Below are 7,082 nucleotides of genomic sequence, written 5' to 3'. Positions count from 1 at the left end.
AATGAATTTTGTCAAAAACATTCTGTCAATCCTTTCTCTCACATTAACTCCCTCTTTTTTTTTTTTTTGTATCCATCTCAGACTAGAAGATAGGTAGAGAAAAGAGAAAGACCATCAGAAAATTGTCGAGTTTTAGCCGGAAAATCCCACTTACGGAGTCCGACTTCTCTTTCTTTCTGATTTCACCATTCATGTCCTTCTTGGACATAGCCTCGCCCGCTCTCTTGATGCCTTGACGGAATTTTAACAGGTGCCCCATTGACTCTTTGACTTGGGGTACGAATTCTATGGATTTTATTAAAAGTGAAAGATGGAATGGATTTTATGGAAGTTCATGGTTGATTGAGGCATGTGGTCAGGTTATGGCTGGAATATTTTTTCTCAGATTACAGCGCTAAAAGTTGTAGAAGAAATAGTGAAAGAAGTAAAATAAGAAAAAAAAATTTGATAAATTAGTTTAAGGAAACGAACCCACAAATGACACACGTGAAATAATAAATGGTCTTAGAATTTGACGTGCTCTTCCTGTCAGGAAATTGAGCTTCACGCTCTGACGAAGGGGTTCATTTATACTCAATTGGTTGAGTTGAGGTGCTAAAATGAGAAAATCAAAAGTTTATATATCGGCTTTAAAATCCAGTACAAGTTTAAGTGGCCACGAAGCCATTTCGCCTTTTTATTTTTATTTTATCTTTTCTGCAATATTATCAGCAGCTTTGAAAGTCTATAAATTTGGGGTTTGTGATCCTTCTTTCTAGTTCCAAATATCTTTAATTCAGCATATGTCATCCAAATCACAATTTAAAATGCCAACTGTTCAATCGGGGAAGATCCTAATTAAAAGTGAGGTTCTTTTAATTTCCAGTTAGAGATTTAAAGGATTATTAAACGTTGTAGCCCACGTGTTTAAATGTGTTCGTGTGTCCTTTTCTGTGTAGAGTTTAGGGTTTTAAAAGTTTTACTTAGTACTTTTGGAAACAAATTCCTTATGTGGTTAGACTTCGCAAAGGAAAGTTTTATAGAAGGAAAATGATTCCATGGTAGTACAATTTTTTAGGATAAGAATCTCTTAATTAGTACAATTCTCTCTCGATATCTCTTGTTCTTTTTTATCTTTTACTCTCTATGGTCCACTTTTTAACTGATTTTTTGGTTGTTTTTTTTTATATATTAAGAAATTAACCTTTTAGCATTAACTAACAATAAGATTGATCATATTAACCTTAATTTGTTCATTGAAAATATAACAAATACTCATCGACTCTTTACTCTAAGGGCAACTTTTGAAAAAAGAAATTCCTTCTTGATATCTAAAAAATCAAATATTGTGGACCACAAAAAAAGACCAAAAAGTCAATTAAATTAAAATGACCCGAATATTTGAAAAATCAAATATTGTGGACTAAAAAAAAAAAAAAAAAAAGTAACAGAAGGGAGTATATTTAGGAAAGGAAAACGAAAAGTTAGATAAAGAGAGAGATAAAAGAAGGGTTGCGGTCTCTACTTTTCCTTTTCTCAGTAAACATAAGTTGTTGGCCTTTAATCTACCAATTTCTTTGAATAAGGCTATCACCCATGGATACCACCATGTCAAGATCAAAAGACTGGGGAATTCTTCCGAATTTGATACTCGACTTGATTTTTCAAAAGTTGTCTTCTATCTCTGATTACTTATACTTTGGTGTTGTGTGTAAGTCGTGGTTTTCTTTCGTATCCAACAATTATGAATCCCTACAACAACGCATCTATTGAAGAACTTCCTCTACTAATGATCTTTAAAGATCGAGCTAGCAGTTGTACCACTAACACAAGTTTATACAGTTTGACAAAAGGTAAAATAGTTTCGGACCTCACAATACCATTACAATATTGGACTCACAGATGTTGTGGTTCTTCTCATGGTTGGTTGGCTTTTCAAGGTCTATATAGTTTCTTCCTTTCCAATCCTTTCTTGAATTTCATGTCAGTAAAGTTATATTATCCAAAAATCCTTCAATCAATTTATATGATTTTGAGGTGGCGGCTATGTCTAGGAATTGGGGCACCCATAAACTGGCTATCCTAAAACCTGGTAATAGAACCTGGATTATCACTCATCTTCATAGTGGATTCTCTGCGTGTGATATAATATACTACGATGAGAGTTACTACATTGTGACTTATGAGGGTAGGGTTTTATATATATATGGACAACACTACTTTGAGATTTAAGGAGATTGCACCTTGGTCAATTCATGGTTCGTATTTCAGACAAATTAATTATCTCGTAAAGACTACAACTAACGAGCTGTTAAGGGTTCGAATAAATCTACCACATGATAAGCCATCAAGTGTTAAGATTTCCAAGTCGGTTGGAAACCCAACAACCCAAGAATCCATGTTTGTTGAGTTGAACAACTTGGGAGATGAAGCCTTATTTTTGTGTGACCATACTTCCATGTCTGTCTTGGCTTCCAAATTATCGGGTTGTGAATCAAATACCATATATTATATGGACCGATACAATTCATTGCGCAAGTCGTTAAACCATAGTGTGAGCATTATTCACATTCAAGATGGCAAATTTCACACCCGTTGTTCTTTCAACGCGCGAGTTTATGATGAGAGCAACACTATGCCACCAGCATCGTCGATCATTCCTACCCCAAATTTAACAGGTTTGCGTACATAGAGATAATTAATTAGATACAATAGAAAAATTTATTAGTATCCGTCTATAATATATAATTTAAGTTTACTTTTATATAAATTTTGAAATACTAATTCAATTTAAATTTTCATATAGGATCGCTACCAAACTAACGTGGAGGAGTTCATCCGCACTCAGCCAACTGGTGAACCGGGCGAGCCAACCCAACCTTCGGACGAGGATGCTGAAAGAATATGGATGGAATCTGCTGGCGGTCCAAAATGGGGTAGGTATACGGTCTTCCTACTAAAAAGCTCCATCGCTATAAGTGTGAAATGCCAGGAATAGGGACTTCCTCGTAAGGCGAGCAACTTGATAGGGAGAGCCCCTCCGCTATGCGGGAGACTGTGACAAAGCTCACATCCGAGCTAGAAGCGGCCAAGGAAAGAGAAAGGGTTAGAGATGCTCAATTCCTTGGCATGCAAGCTCAGATCAGAACTCTCCTGTCTACTGGAGCTTTTCCGTTGCCCCGGTCTCGTAAGTCATCGCCAGAGGCTCGACTTGAACATGAGCGTTCCTTCCGTCCTCCTCGTGAACGTTCCTCCCGTCCTCCCCGTGGTCGTTCTTCACGTCCTCCACAAGACCCTTCTTGATACTGTCTTTTAGATGAAAGTTCATCAGACGGTGATGATGATGTTGTACATAACACTTCTTGACTTGTATATACTTTGAACTAGACAAATAGAACCGATTCTGAACTAGTTGTAATAAGCATTAACTTGGTTTTTGATTTTTTAGTTCTATTGAACTTTAATTTATTAGTTTTAATGTATTTATTGTGTTGTTGTTGTTGTTGTTGGCATAAAATGTCTGTTTAGGAATTTTGGTATGCTGGCAGGTGGTGTAGCTGCCAAAACAGGCATTTTATGCCAAAATTAAAACCCAGAAAACCGACCAAAGTTGGTCGCTGTTTAATTTTTTTAAAAAAATTCTTCTGATTAGCGACCAAAGTTGGTCGCTTAATCTTAAAAAAATAAAAAATTAATAATTACCGATCAAAGTTGGTCGGTTAATGAACAAGGATTACCCAGATTTCACATTTACCGACCAACTTTGGTCGCTAATTTTTAAATTTTAATTTTTAAAAAAAAATATATTTTTTAATTTACCGACCAACTTTGGTCGCTAATCTTTAAATTTTAATAATTAATAATATAACGTAATTTACATACACCGACCAACTTTGGTCGGTAAAATTAAATTATTAAAATATGTTACCGACCAAAGTTGGTCGGTATGTGCTTTAAATTGCACAGTTGGTCCTTTTACCTTTGCGACCAACTTTGGTCGGTAATTAGCGACTAACTTTGATCGGTATACAAAAGCGACCACTAAAATAGCGACCAAGCCTATTTGGACGGGTTTTGGTCATTATTTTGCATAAACAGAACATTGGTCGCTTTTTGTGGTCGCTAAAACCCGGATTTCTAGTAGTGTTTGGTTTTAAAAAGAATCGAAAACAGAAATTCTACCATAATTTTCAATTGGTTACCATAAACTTTTACCATATATATCCGAAATCCTTCTTTTCCGTGATATTACATTAGGTTAAATGAATGTTATGACAGGAAAAGGAAATAATTGAATTATTTTAGGTGCAGAATAAAATGTCAGGCCATATATTGGCAAAGATGGGATGGCTTTGTTTAATACTCCGCAGTAAAAGAGTTAGAGAATCTCAGGCCATATATTGCCCAAAATACGTTTTCCTTCCCCATACAAACACAAATTCCTGAGTTGAAAAGTTCCTTTACACCAGCTGGTTCTAGTTTGCAAAAGGCTAGCACAAAGATATACATATATATTAGGAGTCTCTTACTAAATATATGTTGGTTTTAAACACTTGAAAATTCCTCATTTCCTAGGGGGGCTTAATTTTAGTTTTCCTTATCACTATTTTACCTCATTTTCTGAAGTTTTTTTTAAAGGATCTTTTTCATAATTTTACTCTATTCCCCTTAGTGTAAGGCAAGTAAATCAAAGGCTTTAGGCCCTAAAATTTTGGGGGCCTCATTTTTTGCTAGTAGTAGGTTTATGAATTAATTATTTTCAAATAATTAAATATTTTAAAGTAAAAAAGTATATTTTTTTAATAAAAAGAAAAGAAAATTTGAATATATTTGAATAATTAGAAGCATTAGAAAATATTTTTGATTTTCTATTTAGTGGTAAAAAATATTGCATTAACCTCGAGAGTTCCTTAAACATAATAGTCCATTGATATTGACGATTTAGATTTATATTTCAAATTAAAACTGTTAAGAAAAATAGTATAATTAGAAGGTAATACTCTAATCGATAATTCGATATATACATAATCATATAAGAGGACTTGATTCTTTTCAAATGAATATATTGCTTATAGAATAATATTAATAGTTTTTATACTAGTTGTATATACGGAAAGAATTTTCTCAAAATTAAAATTGATAAAATCTTACTTAAGATCAACAATATCTCAAGATAAATTAAATGGATTATCTATACATATTATTAATTGAAAAAAATATTATAAAAAGTTGATTATAAACAAAATTATTACTTAATAACTTTACATTTCAAAAAGCTAGATAAATAAACTTCAAAGAAAAATATATATGAAGTTTTTGTTAAAAAAAATAATATTAAATCCTCTAATCAAGGTTTGGCTTTAGGCCACCAATCCCGTTGAGTCGCCCCTGCTCTATTCCTAGACATATACCTTTTTTAGGGATTAAACTTCTTAAAACACACACACAAAAAAAAAATTTAAGTAAATAAAAATTAGAAAAGTATAGAAAATGGACAATCAACTAGAATGTCATACTCATATATAGGTAAAAGGGGGAATTACACTTTAAGATATGATGTCACTTAAGATAGGTAAATCACTTTAATCATCTCCAATAAATTGGTTTAATAACTCACTTGTATCATCTAAGAAATTGTTTTTTTTAAAACAAACATGGTATCCGAGCCAGCTTGCAATTAATTTATTGCAGTAAGATATCTTGGGCACGTGTGGGTCCGTTCGGTTTTACGATGTACCTACTATCGTTCACCAACACGGTTATATGATAACCTAATCTGTCTATCAAAACTTGGGTAGATAGAGAAGAAATAACCTAGTGTCGTATCGCAAATGAAGGTTTAGAGGAATGATGATGAAAAATGAGAGTTAGAAATCTCCTGGAGCATCTACTGTTAATGTATAATAATAATAATAATAATAATAATAATAATAATAATAATAATAATAATAATAATAATAATAATAATAATAAATAAAAAAGAAATATATTGAATTTAGAGTTACAAATAGAATGAAAAAAAAAAAAAAAGGGTGAGTGGGGATGCCCTACTTTTCCTTCTCCCACGCAAACGTAAGTACTCCTTCCTCTCTATTTTCTTTGAGAAAAGCTATCATATATGGCGATACGCAGTAATACCAAGTCAAGATCAAGAGGCTGGGCAAGTCTTCCAGATTAATTTGGCACTTGATTTGATCTTTCAAAAGTCGTCTACTTCCCTCTCTGATTGCTTACGCTTTGGCGCTGTGTGCAAATTAACCATGGTTTTCTTTCGTATCCAGGAACTATGACGCCCTACGAATATGCATGAATTCAAGTTCCTTTGAGGAACTTCCTTTGCTAATGTTCTATCCAAGAATCCTTCAACCAATTCATGTGATTTTGAGGTTGCGGCTATATCCAAGACTTTGGGCGAGAGTAAATTGGCTATCCTAAAACCTGGTAGTAAGACCTGGATTTCCACTCATCTTCCTGTTGTACGCTCTGTTATTACACTGTATTTGTAAAATAAATTCTGAAAATATAAATGAATATAAACAGTAATGAATATAAACAGAAATGACATAAACTAATTCGAGCCCACTGAATTCACAGTGTTTCCTTAAGGAATTTAATCCCCTCCTAGTACCCAAGGTTATGGATTATTTCCTCCCAGGATAGAACGAATTACACACTGGTGTAGTGGTACTTCAAACCCCAGTGTTTCAGCGAACACAAAGTTCGGTAGCAAATCACACTTACTTTTTGCTTTGTTTTGATGCTAAAAGTATGCAGAAGAAGGAGAGGAAACTCAGAAAATTGTAGTTAAAATTCTGAGCAGAATAGTGTAGTATATATAGCCAAAGTTGGGTCTCTTCAGAATGGCTGTTTATGCAAAACGCCCACAACATAAATGCCATTACATAAATGGCCATTTACTCAATAATAAAGAGGGAAAATTGAAGAGGGTAGTTACTTTTCTGTTACCAAAACAGAAAAACGGATTGGATTTAATATTAATATTTAATATTAATATTTTGTTATTAAAACAAATATTTAATAACATTTCTGTTAATATTTTACTATTAACAAATAAATTTGGTCCAAAAAGTTAATCAATCAAT

The sequence above is a fragment of the Nicotiana attenuata genome, unplaced genomic scaffold (genome assembly GCF_001879085.1).
Source record: "Nicotiana attenuata strain UT unplaced genomic scaffold, NIATTr2, whole genome shotgun sequence".
Lineage (NCBI taxonomy): Eukaryota > Viridiplantae > Streptophyta > Magnoliopsida > Solanales > Solanaceae > Nicotiana > Nicotiana attenuata.
The sequence above is the reverse complement of the archived record's forward strand: the minus strand, read 5'-3'. Positions refer to the sequence as shown.